Here is a 22,609-nt window from a genome sequence, read left to right on the forward strand (position 1 = left end):
TGATCTCGTTGTGTATTTCTTTTAGGAATGTGTGTATAGCGGAGTACTGGAGGTTAACTTAGGATATGTAAGAAATTCACATACGTACTTAATCTATTATCTGAAAAACTATATTTTCTTATTTTACAATCTTGAAATGTCTACAGGACATTAACAATAAACTTTAAATGTTTCCCACACTATTCAGTAAATAATTATTTCGTTGTCACTTCAATTCTGCATTTTTGAGGAAACGCACTTTAAGAGCAATCAAAGAGCTTAAACCTTTGCTAAGCACCAAATCTCCTCTTTGCCAGATGGTCAAAGTTATCTGGATCAGTGATCCTGATCATGGTACCATGATCATTCACTCTTTAAAGGCTTTTAAAACATTACTATATCCATGATACAGTAGTCCAAATGTATGGACAATCCCCCATTTTTGAAGAATTGTGATTAAATGCACAATCTGAATGAAACTTGGTGGGGTAATTGAGGAACCCACCCGACATGACCGAGTCAAAAATGTATAAAGATTGGTCAATTACAAAGATATGAAATTTTAAGAATTTGGTAATGATGAGAGAGAGGAATTTTTTGAAAATTCAAACTGATCCGAATCCAGATCACCTCCAGGATTTAATGGAATCTTCCAGGGCATAAGGGCGTAAGGTCTTTCAATACATTTTGTCAAAATCTGGTAAAGCTGCAGTTTGTAGAATCCTCTCCCCGCTCCGTTTCAAAACCGAAACTTAGCTGCTCTTAGCGACTTGTTTCTCAATAGAAACTAGTGACAAATGTATGGAGTTTATCTTGTATTAGCGGAGATTTTTTTTGATGTTTTAGACACTTTGTCATAAATGCACGTATTACTCTGAAGTTACTGTCCCGAGCACCGGCTGCTGTCGTCAGCCCCTCCTCTCCAGAGAACTTACAGAGGCGGCTGTGGTCCCAGCTGCCTGCCGCTCTGAGCAGACTGACAACCATCACTCTGCATCCAGACTGCAAAACGTTTTCACCTTGAATAAGCTACTCTTAAGTTTACACACAATTTATCCCATCTGTTCTCACTCTCCCTCTGAAACCAGTACTTGTGGCAGACCCTGCACAGTCACGGGGATTCACGAGAACGCAAAGCGGTCCGTTCCTCCTCAGTATGTTTGTGCCTTTATTCTGTTGCTTCACCTCGGTCTGCCTTTTTCCACTTGATTTGCCGTGTAACTGTTGTCTCACACCACAAGGAAGACTCCTGCTGAAACGTCCGCACTTGGTACGTGAACATGTCTGACTTTAGTTGAGCAGCCAATAGTAACACCCAAAACTGCTCATGGGGCACAAGTGTTTGTAGAAAGATCTCTAATTGGCTGAAGTCCAGCGTTACACTCCTGGATTTCCAAACTTTGTTTACAGGGCCAGAAGAAAAGATTCACTGTCCACTCAAAACACTTTGGATTACAATATGCTCAAAGATGACTATGGATTTTTGACCAAATTATTCTAAAAAAAAATTACAAACTGCGGCTTTAAGTACTTTTGATGTAATCCTGCTAACAACAAACAAATAAATAAACAGCGTTAAATATTCCCTCCTTGACAGAAACAAAAATAATTGCATTAAAGAAAATCATTCTTTAACCAGATACAATAACTCAAATCACTATATAGTTTAGCTTGACTTCTGATGATGAAACAACAAATATTTTGGATGTACACTTGTAAATGTAAGGTACTGGTAATTGCCATCCTGCATGTGAGGGATTTTACAATACATGCTAGGTAAAGGATGTTTTTTTTTTTTTCTTTCTACTGCTGTTACAAAAACAGTACCTTCTTACTTTTACATATACCTAAAATAGTAAACCATCTGTTAAGTACACAAATAATATTTTGCTCGTCAAAGCATCAAATTAATGATACATTAAAGCATGACAAAATAATCCAGTAACATATCTCTGTGTGAGATGTTAAACTTATCTTCTTTGAACAAAACACAACAAATGAAGCCAACCTTTACACTGCAGCTAAAAAATGAATTGCGCTCATTCTTTGAACCGACACTTTATCTCACTTCCATTCTTTTATTTATCTATCTAGGGGAGCATTCATGTGTCACTTTCTCTTATCCTTTGAGACGAGCACGGAGACAATGGTTCCACCGCAGCATTTCCTCCTGTTCTGTTTCTGCCCAGCAAAACATGACGGAACAAATGAACCAATTAAGTGTGCTGGTGGCTGTGGTGTCTCAGGGGGGCATCCGAGGAACTGAGACGGCCCGATTAGCTCCGAGTTAGGCTTGACTGCAGTCAGCTAAGTCGACTTCAGTGGGAAAGGCTCCTTTCATATGAATTGCGTTATATTTTCTTTGTCTTCGGCATTTTCACTATATTGATTGGTTTGATGGCTGTTTAGAATATATTGTTATTAAAGGACACACGCACACATCAATGTGTTTGTGTCATATTATCAGCCTTGACAGGTATGCTGTGGGTGTTACCGTATACCACAAAGACAAACCTTACCCGCCAGTAATAAACTCTCGATAGACGCGCGATAAGACAACAAATCACCCACATGACTGACACCCCTTTGTGGCAAGTCCTGAAATGTTTAAGCCCCTATGATTTAATTTCCATCGATCCCATGTGTTTCAAGAACTCCTAGATGGGTTGTACTTGACTTTAAACAAGAATGATCAGTTAATACCTGCGGTATTGATCTGACGTGACACACTAATATTGAACCTTTTTTTTTTTTTTGGCCGCCGTTCAATCTTTTTGTTATCATACTCTGACAGATTTTAAACTCATGCTCTCTTTAGGCCTGTGTGAGAAATGGGGCCACTGACAAACATGTCCAATCGGTGTACCGTTTGTTCTTTGGTTATTCCGTTTTAAAACTAAATCAAAATAACAAATAAACGGCGTGATTATTTTCTTTTACTGACTTAAATATTAGATTCATTACACCACCTCTGGTTCCTTTATTCACATATCAAGTGTGTGTTTTTAATAACGTTAAAATATTAACACATCATTTTTTATTTTTTTTTATTTATTTATGTATTAATATTGTTTCATCTGGAATGTGACTCTTTATGCGTTGCTCCTCTTTTGGCCTAGAGTAAAAGTTCCCACTTCCTGTCTATGGGTCCCCTCTGTGTGGTGAGTTTAAACATGAAGCTATTGTCCTAGTTTCCCCTAAATATCAAAATCTCACACAAACAGAGCACAATTTAATTTTAAAACAAAAAATGCTGCTTTTCTGTAGTTCTGTTTAGGTTTTAAGTCAGTAAAACAAAATAAACAGAATTACAAACATTGTTAAAACATTGTTCTAAAATTAAATTATGCTCCGTTTGTGTGATATTTTGATATTTAGGGGAAACTAGGACGAGAGCTTCATGTTTTAAACTCACCCCACAGAGGGGACCCATAGACAGGAGGTGGGAACTTTTACTCTCGGCCAAAAGAGGAGCAATGCATTACAAGCAGTGTTGTGCTAGTTACTGAAAAGAAGTAATTAGTTACCGTTACGAGTCACTTCATTCACAAAGTAACTCAGTTACTATTTTGATTACTTACATTAAATAATGTTTTTTTTTTTTTTTAGGGTCATTTGTCTGTACAGCTTCATATCAGTGCTGTAATAATATAATAATCCACTGTTGATAAACTGTACCCCTGTATTAACATTGCTTTGGATAAAAGCCTCTGATAAATGAAATGTTATTGTATCCAACCCTACAGTTTCTAATCATTTACATTCACAGTACTAAACAGTATTTTTTCAGCCTTAGCACAGTAATGTAAAGTAAACTGTGCATATTGCAGGTGCACATTCTGCTGTTGAAAATGCTTAACAAAATAAATGTGGAAAAACTATTTCACAGCATTTTTCTCAGCTACACAATGCTAAACATATCAGTCTAACAAGCTGCTGTTAGCAGTGACTCAGCAGCAGGCGACAGGCTGCTTATTTACAATAACATACCATGCAATAGTTTGGCTGACCTGTCCCTGGATAACAGTCACAGTCCGTTAAAATCCATACGCTGTGGTTTCGGTGCAGAGGCTTCCATCACATCCACCATCGCAGCCTTAGCTTTGCTTCACCAATGCATCTTTTGGAGACAGATGAGTAAAATAATACGCGTATTTCCACTCTGAGAAGCTCGTCCTGCTCTCGTTCAGCTGTATTATGACGTGCAAAAAAAAAAATTTTTTTACAGCCCTCAAAAAAGCTGTAATTGTTTTTGCAAAAGTGTCAAGTCGTAGAAGTTCAAACATCTATTGTTCCTCGCACCAGCCTCACAGTCGATAGTCACCAGTTTATTTAGACACTGTTTGCCGTCGTGTTTGCTCTGACAGAATGTGACGTGGCTAAGCTCTCTCTCTCATTTCCCCATAAATATCCAAATATCTCACAAACGGAACAAGATTTTGCCATTACTATTTTAATTTGAGATAAGAAAAATGCTGTTTCTGTTTTTTTTTTTTTTTTTTTTTTTTTTTTTGTCATTTCTGTGTTTCTGTTTGGGTTTTAAGTCAGTAAAAGAAAATAACCACACAGTTTATTTGTTATTTTGATTTGTTTTTAAAATGGACAAACCAAAGAACAAAGGGTACATGGATTATGTCACCTTCAGTGAAAGCTATGGTTACATTTGTTTTACATTTGGAAAAAAAAAAAAGCATTAACATTTGAAAGTTATGAAAGAGTCCACCTTGAGTGGAATGGAATATCTGTTTGTTTTTCAGATAAACCACAGTGGTTGAGGTCATTTGTAAAGCTTTTTTAGCTGAGCTACACACAATATTAAAGAGGGATGTATTCTCTGGCTATTGAAACACAATGTGCTGAATGGGTGACTATGTCACATCAAGTCTTCAATATTGGATTTTTTTTCCCCTTCTCTGTCAATTTCAGACTTGTGATTTTTGGCTACCATTTCTCTTCCCATTCTGCTTTTTCTGGCATTCCAACAATATCTGCTTGCAGTTTCCAATCGGGGGGGGGGGGGGGGAGCGAACATTCAAAACCTTCTCATCTATGAAGCAATTTTAAGACACTTTGTCCCCCAAGGTCAATTTGTCACTGTGGACTAGAGGGTGTCCTTGGGGCTTACCGCTTGTGTGTGTCCATGGTGAAAATGAATAAGATACAGCAAGGCACAGAAGCAGAGAGAGAGAGAGAGACCCTGAAACAGATCTGTCCCACTCAGCAGAGCTGTGGGAGTATGCAGCCAGGCTGTCAGCACCTCTCATTAGTCAATGGCAACCTCCCTGACAATGTGACACTGATTACTGAAAGCCCTGATTCAGACTTTCTCCCCATCTTACAGGGTAGTCACAAACACTGTCAGCTAAAGCAGCGAGCACGTGTTCCCTCAAATGAACAGACACACACACACACACACACACACACACACACACACACACACACACACACACACACACACACACTCTCTCTCTAATCTACCTGTTACCTCCACAAAATGAGCCTTATGAAAAGGAAATGAAGGTTCCTCGACATCAATTCATTTAAAATCCCTCGTCCACAAAAGGAGAAAAGAGCCTTTATTGAAAGGAGCAGTAAATGTCAAACGATGTATTCCAGCTTCTATTTAAAAATCTATTTATTGATTTCATCTGGATGTAAATATGTCTTAAAGGGCATTATTGTGTATGCAGGCTCGCACGGTGGCAGGAGCGGTGGAATTAGTGGGGATGCAGAGTGGCGTTCATTTAGAGTTCCTCATTTTTATTGATCCAACTGTCATGTCCCAGCACTGATGAGGATCTTATTGCTTTTACCTCACTGCACAGGAGAAAATAGGACTGAGATGGCACCGGTGCTTGGATGAGGTTTTTTAAAAGCTAAACATACTTGTGGTTATGTTGAAGATGATAATGTTACCACCCCTCATGCCTGTAAATGCAAACGGAATACACTTCATCGTAGCTAATTGTGTAGGATTTGCCTCAAATGTAACATTGGATAGCCCCATTTGACAGTAAATTTTCATTCAGATTGTTTTTATCATAATATTTAGTTATAGTCTGTAGTTTCAGTCACAGCTAAATTATTGACGTTTTAATTGACCAAAGCTTTAGAGGATTTATTCAACTAAATTTTAAAGTGTATGTCTCAAAGATAGATGTATTGAACATAATTTACTACACAAAAAAAAAGTCGACGTTGACACACAAAAGTTTGCTTATCTCTCCAATCAAGACGAGAAATCATTCAATCAAAATTTAGAAAAAAAAGGAAATCACAAGGAAAAACACTTTTTTGCATCCGTTTACAGGAATATACACCCCACAATGCAAAATGCAAACAAATGGAGGAGTTGCAAAACTTTAAATTAATTGTGGGTGGTAGCTTTGAGTGATGTTGGTGGAAAATTTAATTTAAATTACATATTGGATTAAATTAGAGAACACTGGTTTAAATGAAATATTATTTTTTTTATTTTCTTTAGACAGTGCAGGTACTTTAATGACCAGGCAATCATTTTAATTAAAATCACAGATGGTGTTAATCCAATGAACATCCAACAACGTCAAGTAGCCTCTCACTTTAAACAGCATATTAGTTATGAAAGAAATATGAAATGAATATTATGTACACTAGTGCAATGCAGAAAAACATGCTTGCAACTCTAGTCCTCATCAAAAAGAAAAAAAAAACAAAGTATTTGCATTTTTTACATTAATACCACAGAAAAAGTGGACCAAAGGTATTTAGGCTGCACTCAGTTCAATGAAGGTATTTGTTGTACAGTGGAAAAGAAGGTGGGAATCCCCCTTGGCCTGTGTAAAATAGCTTTTTATGTGGATGCTCTGAGGGCAGGGGGTTTGACCCCCTGTGAGAAGTGTCCACACAGCCCTTCAAGCATCGAGGCTGCTGTTAGCCTGACCAGGGCAAGGATTAAAAGGAATGTGTAAGTCCTCAACACAGAGATTCTGGCTTCTTGACTGTAGTTCATAGTTTGTACTTGCCAGTAGCGATACACTCTTTGTGCCTTTGATTGATCTGTGTAGCTTTTTGACCTAGAAGGGTTCCATAGGCTCCACACTTTATTAGTGTGAGTGCAACTAGCTCTCAGCGAAAGCTGAAAGTACTTCCAACCATCTTGCTTGTGTTTCAGTCTCCCTGACAAGAATGCTAAGTAATCTCCCCTGGCCCTGCTCCATTTATCCACACTTAACCCTTTGACCAATTGACTACTTCACTTGTTTGATAAATCTGCCTTCACAAAGATGCACATTCTACATTGCATGGCTCCCATTAGAGTGTTGTTATTCTGACTGCAAAGCACTGCTACTGTCAGTTTATCCGTATACAGGGCGTACGTTATATATCAGAGGCTGATAGATACCCCCCACCTCCCCCCCTCCCACTCCACATTCAAGTTCTAACAAGGCCAGGATAGCAGCCAGATTGACAGCTGGTGGGGCATTTTAACAGGCTTGGTGTTAAACTGCTAAAATCTGAAGAGGCACACAAATGACTGGCTGCCAAAACAAACAGAGCACAAACCCACTGCCTTCACTGTTACAAATTTAAAACAAACCATAAGCACTCACGAGTAGAAAAAAACCCACCAGACTTCATAGACTCAGTATTCAGTGCATACAGTCTCCACGTATTTCCGTTTGTCTTCATGAAAGCTGGTTTAATTAGCCATTTCTTGTTTTTTTTTGTTTTTTTAGAGGTTTAGGATTTTCAGTCGTGGAGCCGACTCGTTTTATCTCCCAGGTCAAAAGGTGAGGTACACCCTTGACATGATGGCTATTTAGATGATGTCAAACTGAGCTGCTTTTTCTGTTACTCTAAAGTATGGACTACTACACTTTACCTAAACAATATTATGTTTGCCTTTATGTCAAACCCTACTGATTGAATAAAAATGTACTTCGTATTTTTTAATTTATTCAATGTATTTGTATTATTTTTAAGCAAGCATAGCTCCTATTTGCTATATTTTGCCTTTTTTTATTAGGTTTGATCATTTATTTTGAATATTATTTGTTACAGAGATAAAATCAAGACCATTTATACAGTATACCACATGCATGTCGGTATCTGTATGTGTGTTGTAATAAACAGCTACTTAAAATAATACATTATTTAAAAGAAGGTTAAAGAAGTTTGCAGATTTATTGCAGATGTTTAGAAAAGTTGCAACAAGAGCAGATTGACTCTTTACCCTGTGTTTGCTGATAAAGACAAGGAAATTTACCTCAGTGCATCACAAGAAGCAGATAAGTCGACCTTGCGCTTGTTTACTGTTGATTTTGTTGGAGCAATACTTTGTCGTCATACAGTGTACTATGAATGTGGAATGAGAAAGTTCATCCGTATTAGTATTATTGTGACAATGGAATTTTAGCTCTGCTTATTTTGTCATGATACTGAAAAGGAAAAACAAACTGTTTTTCTAGTTTCTTGGTTAATATTAAATTTGCTTCATCAGAATAATTAAAATAGATTTTGTATTTTTATCAAATTAACATCTCTGTGCAATTAAACATTTAATTTAAAATTATATTTAGCATGTTAAATCTGGCTGAGTCAATCTGTCTGACTTGATTCAAGCGTCAGATCTGCAAACATCCATGGTGACAGTGAGACACAATCTTAAGCTGGCGTGTGGGGGGAGGCTAATGGGTGATAACAATTTGTTTTCGTTTCAGGCTAGCTACAAGCCTGTTTGACGATTGTGGATCTGTGTTTGAGTCCAAACTCTTCTCCTTTATTTTGACACACTTGTTACAGTTAGCAACACTAAAATAGAGCATAACTCAACCGATTTTATATTTAGTGAGTCTCTTTGTATCAACGTGTAGGAGGGGCTTGACTTAACAAGATGAGATGCAAAAACTCAACCACCTACTTTGAAAAATGAAGTGACTGACCCCTTGAAAAGCAGTTGTAACCATGAATTACATCATAGTATTAATTCACTATAGTGCAGGGGTTTCTCAACTGGTCTCACCCTAGGACCCACATTTTGCCACGGTCATTAAATCACGACGCACTTTTTTATTTTTTTTTTATAAATAGCTGTTGAAAACACATTCTGTGCAAATACCGGAAATCTTTTTTAAATCATAAATCTATATTTTTTCTTGTGCTACCTGCATTTCACAGTATGACTGTCAAAAGAAAAGTTTCTTTCAAAATAAAAGACAAGTCCAATATGAGGGACATTATTTATTTTTGAACAACTGTTCGCGACCCACCCAGTACAGGTCGGTGACCCACTTTTGAGTCACTACCCACCAGTTGAGAATTGCTGCTATATTGAACCCTCTTGCCTTTACTGCCTATAAGAAGCCTACATTTGCACAAAGCGAGAGTTGCCAGTTCATGATTTCTTTTTTGATTTAAAATTTTCTGTTTCTTTGTTTTTGCAGATATATTGGTGGTTACCTCCCTCCAAAAGTTAAAAACACCTGAAACAAGTTGTGTGGACTCTCAATTGACCAGTGGAGGTAAGGAGAGTTTGATTTATTTATTGTTTTTTCGGATATATCCAACCGTTGACTGGCAGTAGTGCAACTTGTGCAACCACTTAATAGAGGTTGCACAAGATGGTTTGTTTATTTTATAAGGTTTGATTTGAACTATTATTAATTACTTTTTTTATTAACATATAAATGTTTTAGAGTAGCAGAAAAAGCATATAAGACATACTTGATACAACTCCTTATTTTTGCCACTGTCACATTGTGTTTTATTGAAGAAAAAAACCCAATGTCTAGCTTTCATGCTATCGTCTACTGACCTTTTGTGTAGATGTGGTCATTTCTTCTCCAACTTGCATCCCTTCACCATGTATCCAACAACAGCAAAAATGAAATGGCTCTAATTAAATGATTAGGAGGAAAAACGCGTAGTAGTGGAATTTGGCAGCATTTTTTTTTAACACCTCTTATTCCCTCCAGAGGAAGTCCAAATCACCATTTGTCTGTGCACATTACATCGCTGCTGTTATTTTCTCCAATGAAAGCCCAGTATGTGGCTCCTTTCAACAGAAGACGGTAGCAGACCTTGTTAATTGGACTTGGCTTGCTTTTTCATAGAGCACTATTGTCGCCATGACTGAATGAGTGTTAGAGAGCCAGTATTACCCCACACTTATGGTGATAACAACAGGCCACTGTGTATCACACTCCTCAGTGGAGAATTTTGCTCATCATCATAGGGTGTAGATCCAATCCTAAAATACATCAGCACCTGAAAATTCTTACTGAATCCTAGTCGACCTCTTCTGCAGTAAACTTTGTTTTTTCCCCTCTTCTCTTGCTTTCCAGGTGCTTATTTATTTTTTCCTTATCATATTGGGCTGTGGTGCTCTGCCACTAGGTTTGAACCTTAATCGATATAGTCACAGCTTACTAAAAAAAAAAACAAGACTGATGAACTGGTCTTGTCATTTGGAGTTGATGACTATTCTGAGAAAACTGCCAACAACTTGAAATCATACTCTACCGCATGTCATATTGATTAACACTGTAGGTGTTCAATCGGCTGAGATAACTGTTATGTGTTTTATAAATATTACAAAAGAGAAGAATAGTAATCTATTATTAAATCAATCTATATCATTTAATAACATAGAAAGTACTTTTCTAGTTTCATTTGGAAATACAAAGGACAGAACAACAAAGCCATGGAAAACACTATATAATCATTTGTGGGGTTTTGTTTGCATTTGCAGCTTTTAAATGTGGTTGGATTAAAATGTGATTATTTCACTCCTTGTTTGTAAGTTTATTTGTATAAATATGTTCTATATGAAGGGAAACTCGTTTTTTTATCTTTTATTTTTTAAGTTTTTGTGGCTGTCCTAATTAGTCTCTTTTATATTTACTGGAAAACACTGGTGCATTTGAAGACTCAACTGGTTAAAAAGCTGTGTTATTGCGGTTGATTCAAGGTCATTGCCAAACACACAACATCAGAGCTGTGTATATAACCTCAGCTCCAAGAGAATGTATGGATGTGTATGACACATGCCCAGACACGTTCTTATGATAAAGTCATTTTAAGCAAGATGAACCATCTGTACATTGTGACATGACAATTATAAATCAAACGCTTTAAGTGTCTTCTCCACTGCATTGCATATATGTTTCCAAAATAAAGCGGTAATATAAGTACAACTAACACTGAGTTTTGCATGGATTGTATTCAAACCACGTTCTTAAATGGTAGACTATGGGACTATAAGCCAAGACAGATCTGCTCAGCTGCAGCAAGTGAACGTCATTCACTAGTACTGTCATATGATTGGATTGAGGCAGACCTAAATGCAGCTCTAGCCACACTTATCAGCGAGCAGACAGATAGGACTTGTCATACTGCCTGTCAGATCTGATGAGGAGACCACAATCCTCACAATGGAGCTAAAATGCAATCTCCTCCTCAGCAGCTGCATGGTCTGCCATGGGGACACGCTTATTAGACTTTGTAAACAGCCAAATGTGAGCACTGAGCTATAAGGGTTACTGTCAGCGGGTCTGTGCCTTCCTTAGCTGTCTAGCCACTCTACTGAAAACAATCACTGTAATGAATGGTTCTGCAAAAAACCAAAGGCTAACGTCAACATGTCATCCATCCTTCCATCCATCCATGCATTGTTCCATTGGCCATGGAAATGACCACATAGGTGGAAAGGAAGACCAAGGCAGACCACCAGCAGTGACGAAATGGATTATAAAACCACCCAACATTGCAAGGGCAAAAAACATAACTTTAGGTTATGTATATAACCCTGGTTCTATGAGTAATATGAGTGAGATGTCTCACTATGGGATACACACTCCATGTAGCCCTCAGAAGCACTTTTCTCAATCCGCCAAATTCTGATTGGCTGGAAAGAACTTTCCATCTGCCGGGGACACTCCCACCCTCTATAAGAGGGAGGGCGGATGTACAGTTCCTCATTCAAAATAAGCACCTCTTCTCACTCGTTCGAGCAAAAAGGGTTGTCTGGTGAGACATCTCACTCATATTACTCATAGAACCGGGGGTATATACATAACCTAAAGTTCTATTTCATAATATTTTGTGAGATGTCTCACAATGGTATATGGCAGCTCCCATAGTGCAGACATGCTTATCGAGCGAAAACAACCAGCCCGCAAGGCAGAGTCCGTTATTTATCAGGACAGCAAACAGCCCAGCATGTAAACCCGGACAAACGTGAGGGGCGACCAACTTGTCGCTGCACAAATGTCCTGAACAGACACTCCCCTGAACAAGGCCCAGGACGTGGCGGGACATTGAGTTGAGTGTGCGTGCAGGCCCTCAGGCCTCGTAGGCCAAAACAGTGACCCCGTTCTTCTTGGTAATGGGGAGCCATTGCCAAAGCAACGGCCCCCATTGCCCCATAAGCAACACCTGTGACAGGTGCTGCTTAGCAACAGCTTTCCCCCTGTGAGAATTAGCCCAGGAGACGAACAGCTGACCGCTCCTCCTGAGGCCCCCTAAATGTCCATACATGGACTGAACACAACAAATTAGACCGCCGCCCATCCTGCAAGGCAGGAAGGCTAACAGGTCAAAGGGAGATGAAGAGTCCACCAAAGGCCAAGCTGGGCTCCAAAATAATCCTCACATCGCCCGGGAAGAGCTGAGCGCGGGAAGAGCCGGCTCACTCATAATTAATGACAAAGAACCCTCCACTGTGTGTGGATGCGTGCTTGTGGACATGAAGAGGGGGGCGTGACCCGAACTTCCCGTGAAACATGTCCTTTCCTGACCGTCCGAGGACCGTGCCCTGTGAAAGCGTAATAGGTGGAGCTCGAGAACGAGAAACATCCAGCTGCATCATAGAGGGAGGGGAAAACTCAATAGATCAGGGTTGACTGACCAGGTCATAATTTAAAGCCACATTATATAGAGCCACACTACCCTTTGCTTAAAAAAGATACCACTTAAGGGTTTGTCATTATTAATATGAACGAAAAGTAATAGCATGAATGTCTTTGTCTGGATACTAGTAGTACTGGTAGTTTTATTGCCAACTAAAAACTACAGTATTCCAAATGGTGTTATTCAAAAGTTTAACTTTGAATTATGAAAAGTATTCAGGTTCAATTTGAGCTCAACTATTCTGCCATAGGTTATCCATGTAGTGCTATGACTTTTGCCACAAAAGAAATAATGAGGATCAGGGTAAAAAAAAACAGGTCTTCACAATGCAGGGCTGATTATCCTTCATGAGCTTGTTCCTGCTTCACAATTTCTCACATCTCGCTGCCCAGGTACAATTCTTACTGGAAGTCTGACGTGCAGTTTCCCTTTTATTTTATTTTTTTTCAACCTTTTCTGCACCTCCGACTTGCTTTTTTCTTTTCAATATAATCCTCCATTAATGTTCTCTGATTACAGGCCTTACAACAAATGCCTCCCAATCAGCCAGAAATAATGATATTTAAACAAGCAGAAATGCATTGGATTGTCACAGGAGGCCCAGAGATGTTTAATATCTGAAAGAGTACAAAGAGCAAAAGAATGAAACCTGGCTGATGGGAGACTCGTTCCTTTTTTTCGCGGGGCTTGCAGCCTCTGTTCTGCTTTCTTGAGATCATTAATTTCTCCAAAAGAGATTTCCCCGGGTGAGACTCATTCACATGCAGATGGCACTGTTCCTTCAGAGCTTCAATAGCGGCCTCTCTCTTTCTATCAGGCCATTTGGCTCTCTCTCTCCATCTCTCTCTCTTGCAACAGTGCTTCCTCCTATACATGGCAAGCAGTTAGCTTAGCAGCCTTAGGTGGCACTGCACTGATATTTCAGCACTTGGAACATGCGCAATGTAGAGTGCTGTCATGGATACAATAGAGCATTTTCTCTTTTTAAAGTAAATTAAGTAAGGGTGGCATTGTTTCATTAAATCGTTTATTCATTGGCATTCATCTTGTAAAGGTGCTCATTCCTGTACTGGGTTGCAGAGGTGTGATGCAATTTTATGATAAATACAGTACTTTTCTCCCCTTTGTCCCAGTACTTGTTGTACAATGGGGTATGTGGCTACAGTGTAGTGATGTATAAAAATCAAACACTCAAAACCATCATAAATGTCGGCTGAGATGTATAACTTCTTTAACTCAATAGAAAAATGGCTGCCTTAACCATGAGCAATTTCTTTCAAGCTGAAAGCTGTTGTGTGTGTGTGTGTGACTGCCGTGGTGGTAATTAGCAATTAGTGATCTGTTATTACATGCATTCTTATACTTACAGTAAGCCTTAGGCAACAGGAGCTGTTTCACTTGCTCTCTTCTCTCAGTTCACATCTAACCTGATAGACTTTGATGACATAGGTTTTTTTTTTTTTTTGAAAACCTGATCAAAGACAAGAACCTTTGATGTGGGTGATGTTTCTGTTGGTGAGGTATTGAGGAGGAATACTAATCGTAATCGTTTGTTTCATAGAGACTGACAAGATAAGGAGGAGATAAAGGGAAAATGATTGGTCAGAAGATAAAGATTAATATCTATACTGTTGTTTATTATTATTAGAGCAATTTGAAATGAAGACATCTTTGTCAAGTTATTTTCCCACTGGTAATTTTATGACAGCAGTGGCTATCTGTACGGTTGCCGTATCAATATACCGACATTCTATCCGTACGCAGCGCCCCAATTTGACCAGTTTAGGTCACGTGATGGGTCAGTCATTGGCCAGTTTCGGTTGTGTGATTAAACCTTACCCTTAACCTAACCCAAAAAGTTGTTGCAATATTGGGTTATAACCTAACCCTAAACCTGACCCTAACACTAAGACGCTACGCACGTGTACTTTAGTAACCGTACCAATAGCACCGATGGTTGTCCGTATGGCGACCATACAAATAGGTACTTTCTTTATGACTATGACTATACATCTGATTTGTCAAGGAGGTTCGGTTTAGCAATTCACAGCAACAATAAAATGGCTACAAAGTGAGCATTCCCCCAAATTCAATTTGGATCCGATGCGGATGAAACCCGGCATTGTGATACGGGAACCAACTCTATATGTCCAAGGCAAATGCACTGCTTTTAAAAATATTTAATGTTTTATAAGTATTCTTGTTGACAGCCCTTGAATAGACTTAAAAGCAATCTTTGCCTGCACATTTTTTTCTAAATGTCTGTTGCTTTTATGGAAGTCACTTAACCACTAGTTAACAAAGTTATGCATCTAGAGTTCATAACAAAAATTATCTTGTCATTTTTTGTTGTTGCAAATCATCAACAATTATTGTAATCCAGCGTTTGGGGTCAGGTACAGCCAGATCTTGCTCTCCTTGAGCAAAAAGTCGTCAAATTATTGGCGTTGCTTTATTTGGAAAAGACATTGTACTTCAAATAAACAATTCAGCAAACGTAACATATACCATAAAGCTAATTTTAATTGGCTTCCTTTGACCAAAGAGGAAAATACATACTACTATACATACACAAACAACTATAGTAAACATAGGTCGGGGAATATCTTCTAAATTTATCACTGATGGCTTTTGGAAGTCAAAACAGTCAAGACAAGTTGAGACCGAATCGAGACCCAGACCTTAAAATCTAAGGAGACCCTAAAAACCATGGCAAGTTTAAATTGTTTAATAACATATTCTCTTATTCATTTTTATTTATTTTTTTTAATACATTTTACAGACAAAAACAAAGTGTCTGGAGATTTATGTATTGTGCTTTGGAAGAGTTCCAATCTTGACAAATTTGTTTAACTACATTCCTGGAAAAGTAAATGCTTGTTGCCAATGATAAGTCCAGAAGATGTCAATTTGTTTAACTTTTGCAGTTCTTTGACACATAATTAGGCCTTCGAAAAGATTTCCGAGGAGGCGGAACAATCAGTGAGCTAACACTAACTGTTTAAAGTCAAATTACAACATTGATTAATCACGAACAGTTCCAAGTGCTTCTCTTTATTATCACATTAATGAAGTTGGAGAATAGCAGATCAGAGATTAGTGTTGGTCTCATCTTGTCCTGATGGTAAATCCAAGGCCGAGTAAAAACGCTGCTGAGACTGAGGCAAGCCCTCCATAATGTGGTCCTGAGTAAAGGGCTGCAGTATTGTATTGACTTTTTTTTCTTTTTTTTAAGTAGTTTCCTGACATACAGTAAGCTATGAAAAAGTGTGAACACTTAAAATAATCCAGGTTATGTTCAACTAGGTATCTTTCTTCAGTTGATTTTTCAGTAGCCCCCTGTGACCTGGCCTTGTAACTGACAGAAAAAAGAAATGAGACGACAATGTTGAGAACTGATTAATGGTGTTGAACACTAAACACCAGGGTTCATTGGATAAATGTAATGATGATGTTGGTGACTTCCTATGTTGTTCAAATACCGTATAGAATAAAGCGTCATATCCAAATTACTGACTTAAACACGGTAATGAAAGCATATCACTTTCAAACGATTATGGGGCTGCTAATGGATTTGCAGACCATATGTTGACTCTTTCTGTCAAACCTGATTCCTTCCTAACTGGCAGCTGCCACAAGGTCTCTTACAGTAACTAAACATGACTTCAAATACACTTATTGATCCAGTGAGGCCTAATCAGAGGGCCTGACAGGCTGTGTGCTCGTCATCAACGCAGCTGTAAATGAAAGGCACAGTATCAGTGTGGGCTTGTATCAAGCTTTGGCAGCTGGCACCTTGTTTTTACAGGCTCAGAACATCCTAGTAATTGCATTTCATCACAGATATTTGGATTTGAATGGTATGCTAGATTTTAGGATCAATCCAAACTAGAAGGTTATCTGACAATAAGATTCTCTTTGAATTATATTTACCGAGCAATGCAATGCTTTCCTTGTTTTAAAAAAACACAAAGCCAACAGTGCTGACAGCATGGTGATGTAGTGTTTTTTTTTTTTGTTTTAAGAAAAATCATTAAATAGAATAACAATAATGATAATTGGCCAGCCATATACGTGAATGGGCGTATGTGTGTTACTGAACTAGAATTCACAGTTGTCTGTTAAATGTTTTGGTTTACTCCACATCACACTACAATTAAAGAGAATTGTAGGCTTTATCACAAACATCCACACACTTAAAAGCAATATTTAAGTTTCTCAGCATGCTGTAAGCTTTAAGTTGATCTTTACTTTGGTTATTTGTATCCATTCTGTCAGCAGGCTCCTAAATTAAGTACATTGTGGTTTATTTTACATCATTATTGGTTTTATTTCCATGTTGTGTAGTCATGGACTATATAGCTCCAGTTCTGATACATGAATGAAAACTGACTTTCAATGACATTGTAAGGATGGCAACAGGAGGTAAACCGGGTCACCCTTCTCAAAGGGTTGGTGATCCTGATTGCCCCGCCCCCTTCCACAGGTGGCCATGTAATGTATATCACAAATGACTCATGCTTTCTTGCCATCTTGTCTCATCAGCAAGTCGTAACATCTTCCCTTCCCTGATTAACTTTTCTAGAGACTTTTTTCTCCATGTCAGGTTTTTTTTTTTTGGCAATATTTGTTTTTTACATTATGTTTAGCAGGTGTGAGTAAAGTAAAAGATGTGACTGGAAAAGTAAACTGTTGAACATGAAAGAAAAAATTCTACAAAATTTACATTTTCTACAGTGTCAGACAGCAATTCATTCATGACTTAGTATTTAAAGCTGATATCTGGAGTTTCTGAGAAATCTATGTTTATGTATGATTCTTGTGAAATGTGAAAAGTACCTAACTAGTCTTTTACTATGGTCTACTGTCAGTGGTCATTCATATACATTAATGTATATAAGTCCCTCCTTCGTCCTATAGACCCCTATACAAATGGAAACGATCGCCGACTTCACCCAGCCAATAGGCTTAGTCTTTGTGTTTTTGAGACTGTCAATCAAAGTGAATGCAGAACTGTGCACAGAAACAAGGCTGCGCATTACAACAGCAAACGGGTAAATATGATTTTGGCTTACCTGACCCATAGACCTATATCAATACGACCCGATGCGACCTTATTACGTTCCGCAATGTGCGTGCAAAAAAGTAGAGGCGCGGCTTCTGGTAGTTTGGGAGAGGCAGTGGGAGGAAGTGAGGCTGTTTAGGGTGGGACAGACGTTTCTCAGAAACTCCGGATGGCAGCTTTAATATCGGCATGGTGGTTGTGGCCATGTGCTGTAGGTCGACCAAGCTTTGAAGTTTTGTATCAAACAATGGGCCATCACTTACTCTGTGACTCTGTGTTTTACACCACACAAACACGCTCTTACTCAAATATAAATCAAACAGCTGTTGTGAGACTTTCATTTGCATCTTTCACTTAAATCGGACAGGTCAAATCAAACAAATCTATCAAGAATAAATGATGCTAGAATTCATGTCACAATTTCTTCAACTCCTTTAATACTGTTAGTGTGAAAAATACTGTTTAAATTCTGTTGTTGTGTCTGATCACATTTAAGCATTTACCTCCTCCTTAGTTTGATTATGTAGTAATATGAGTAGTGAGCTTTGTTTTTGTAGAACTATCTCTCACAGTTAAACACATTTGTAATCATTTCAACACTGTTCATTGCATTCTTGCATTGTCTTTGGCTTTTCGGAGGCCAGATGACAAAGCAAAAGACAGAACAAAATGTTAATGTTCTGTTACCTTGGCTACCGCTGATGTTATATTTAGATGCAGATAAAATATCAAAGGAGCACTGCCTGTCAGAAAAGGCTAAGACAGCTATTCTGTCAACGCGTGTGAGAGGGAAATTAGACTTTGGAAACTGGAGAAAGGAAATTAGACACGCTCAGTGCAAGCATGGAGGGTGCAAGATCAGCCAAATGCCATATAATAAGAATGTATTTTGCCTTTAGACTTGTCCACTTGTTTTTTTTTTTTGGTTTTTTTTGTAACTGAAGAAGCTCCTCACTGTTGAGTAAAAATAAGCAGGACTATTATAGACTTTTGGCTTTTTCAATCTTGCTTTGATTAATCCCTAATTGCATACATTCAAGGTTTTATCACTGTTTTCCCATGAGAAACATTTGCTAATTTGATGGCGTCTACATACAAACTCGTAAATAAGGACAAGGCAGCCATAATAGTTCCAAACTTCGTATCAATGCAGAAGTTTAATCACAAGTAACATCAGGTTTTAACAAAATACTGGTTCATGCATTAGTGTTTGATGCCAGTCCTTCAGAGAGTTGTATACATCTTGTGTTTAACACAGGATAAATCCAACAATTTCACACTAGGTAGATCTTACTGTAAATATAGAGGTTTGCTTGCTTGTGACAGCTTTGAAGCTGTTCGCGTGTCATCCGTCGATCAAAGTCTTCCCTTGCTTTTAAATGAACAAAGTACTTTTGACAGTCGTGGTTTGTGCATGAACAACTTCAGTGCCTTTAGGTGCAGTGTTCATTTACATTTTGCTTGTGGATTGTCACTTACGATGGAAAATGGCATTTAACGGAATGACAATTAAGTTTTTTTTTCTCTTATGTGCATCAGTGATTTTTTTTTTTTTTACTAAATCTAAAGGCATTCTTTTTTTCTTTTAGGACTGATGTCATAAACACTAATTTTCTATTATTAGTGTATGATTCTATGATGGGATAAAGAAAAAATGTGAGCGCATGCCTCTTTTGTGTTAAGTGTAATGTCATCACATTTGTGAATACATCTCTGAAGCATCACACAGCAAGGTAATGGACAATAGAAGGTCACTTGCTGGCATATCTCAGCATCCGCCTCCATCAGCAGCTGCTCCCTTGTCTCCGCAATGGTCCAATTTTAGTCCTATTCTTCAATTATCTTGATGTTACAACAAACTGTACCACACAGTCGAGGCATGTGTTGACAGACATTAGTCAAGCCTGTGGAATGATGACACAGACACATTTGAGGGACAGATGAGAGCTTGGTAAAAATGACATGTTGGGTTTAAAGGGCAGCGTTGTCAGACTTTTTTAAGCCCTGTTTTTGTAGTCAGGGTCAACCAGCCTTGCTGGTATCAAGGATGGACCGCCCAAATTAAACCGTTACAAGAAGCAGGGTTGGAATATAGAGGATTGTAGAAATAATAATTGGCCACATCTGAGGAAACCACCAGTATGATGCAGAAATGTAGGATCACAGAAAGGCAGAACAGATGGAATTATTTAAAACACATTAAACAAATGAAATGCATATATATATATATGTATATACTGTATATATATATATATATACTTTAACAGGTTCATTGGGATTCATTATTTACAGAAAAATAACGCAGTTAATTGTTTTTTGTTTCTCTAGAATGTACTGTATTAAGTGCTGTTTTTATTTTAATACACAAAAGTACATTTGTTTTAGAAATTTTACGAAAATACGCGCAAGGCCAGGTTTGAATGGGAACGCCCACATTTCAGGGCCACTCATCAGAGTGCGTAACTCGGATGGAGGCGTGCAGTGACTGACTTAAGTATGGGAGAGAATAGCGCGAATAGCGCGCAGCCAAAATCAGTGTTGCCGAGCGGCTTCTTTGACTTACGAACATGGGAGTATAGAGCTTATACACGCTTCTGAATCTGAAATAAGTGCAGCGCCCCGATAAGGTAAAATGTTATATTGCACTAGAAATATGGACTTAATTACAATTTAAGCCACACACTCATAATATTGCAGAAGAGACTCCCAGAAAGAATCTATCCAAACTGACACTGTCACGCTGTCACTGGGGTTGGTGTTTGTCGTACAGGTTCACCAAAAGATTGACCATCAGCATTTCTAATATGTTTACATTTACCAGTTCTAGATGTGAAAAAATGTTACATTTTATTATATTTTATCCATGCCGTTGACTCCTTGTCCTGGAAGGGAGTGCGTCGCAGATCTGATCAGCTGTTTGTGTGCCGCAGTCAGCGCGCAGCTGCTGCTGCAGCTATGATTTCTAGACAGCCCAAAAATAATGACATCATTGTCCAGTCCGCCTCCTTTAATTCAGACCTCCTTCATTGACAGACTAAGCGCTTTTGGTTGATTTACGCACGGTGGGCGTGTCAGCAGCCTGGACCAGAGAAAACGCTCAAAAGGGAGGCACGTAGCTGCAGGCGTTTAAGAAAGTGCTTAAGTCCAGACCGGAGAATAGGGCCCATTGTATATTATTTTAACACTCGGTGATTCAAATATAAACACAGTTTTGTTGTTTAAACTCAATTATTGCATTAACTGATTAAGCCATATCATAAATATCCATTTAAATTAAAACTTTGCTTCTCATGTCAAATGTTATGATTAATTTAGATTAATTAAGATTATTTAATTTTTTTTATTCATTAGGTAATCTTTTTTTAATTGAGTCCCACCACTAGTTATATATACTATATATATTACAAAGTCATAGGATACTGTGTAATTTAACTTTTTTTTATTTTCATCTCTTAGCTGTGATTTAAACCAAACATAAACTGAACAGCTGAGTCAGCAGTACTTTGAGCCCAAAATCGCGACAGCTGTAAAACTGCAGTGACCTTTGCAAAGTCAAAGACAAAAGAAAAAAATGAAGGGATTATTGTGGAGACATATTGCAAGATATTACTTTTTTTTTACCATGAATTTCCTAGGGCTGATGAAGGCTAAAGGCAGGAATGACAAAAACAGCAACAACAACAACAACCACAGTGACAAATCTTTTCATTTACCCTTTTTAGTCAAAAATCTTAATCATGGGCATAATATAAACATTTAAATTGTCTTTTTTTTAATGCATGAGATTTTGGGTAAAAAATAATTCTCACTATGGCTGTATTGTATGATTATGAATTTGTTTTGAGTTTATCAAACCTGTCTCGCCAAGTCTGAAAGTTTGAGGCCAATCATTTTGTTTCTTATTAACTAATACATTCACACAGATGCATCAAATACCAACAATATATCTGTACTAAACACCTTTGACCTGACTAAAATGCACATCAATTGAGTTTAAGACTTTTGGGACACATAGTTTTATATTTAACAGAACCTCACCCACAATACTAAAAACAAAATGTTTTACATTGTAACACTACAGACAGGTCTTACTAAAAGCCTATTACTGACGTGGGGCACAAGGCACAGTAAACCCCCCTAAGTATGATTCCAGGGTATCACAGGGGTAACGGTGTCGAACAGGGTTGGGGTATACTTTTGGAAGTCAAACTCAGAATTGGTGAGAGATACCATTTCTATTCAGTGCAAATTAGAGGCAATTTTGACAATTGATTCCTCACTTAAAAGGTAACACATTGGTTATTTGGTAAAAAGATTAAGAAAGAGAAGAAAAAAAAAAAAAATTACTACTTGGGCTTTCCTGTAATGGAAATGGTGAAGTCCATTTTTTCCACTCCAAAATGCAATTTCATATCTACATGTTTGTCATATCAATTACACACATAGAGGCACTTTTTTTTTTTCCTTCTTCATTTTAACCTTTTTCACTATCAGTCTTTCCATGTCATTTTTTTCTCCTTCTGACATCCACACACACACACACACACACACACACACACACACACACACACACACACACGTCCTCTGAATCCTGTTTGGAGCGTTGCTTTCTTTCTGTAAGGCGTCATTGTGAAGCTGCCGAGCCTGAGGGGAGATGGGCCAATTTAACAGTCC

The 22,609-nt window shown here is 38.1% G+C and overlaps 1 long non-coding RNA gene across 1 annotated transcript; it reads left to right on the forward strand.

Moving 5' to 3' along the window:
- Window positions 1-3,308: 3,308 nt before the first annotated feature.
- LOC114471641 (uncharacterized) lies at window positions 3,309-22,045 on the forward strand. The gene is made up of 3 exons (XR_003675001.1): window positions 3,309-3,421; window positions 11,509-11,511; window positions 22,034-22,045. It is a non-coding gene; the product is annotated as an uncharacterized LOC114471641 (long non-coding RNA).
- Window positions 22,046-22,609: the final 564 nt, after the last annotated feature.

The sequence above is a fragment of the Gouania willdenowi genome, chromosome 10 (assembly GCF_900634775.1).
Source record: "Gouania willdenowi chromosome 10, fGouWil2.1, whole genome shotgun sequence".
Classification (NCBI taxonomy): domain Eukaryota; kingdom Metazoa; phylum Chordata; class Actinopteri; order Blenniiformes; family Gobiesocidae; genus Gouania; species Gouania willdenowi.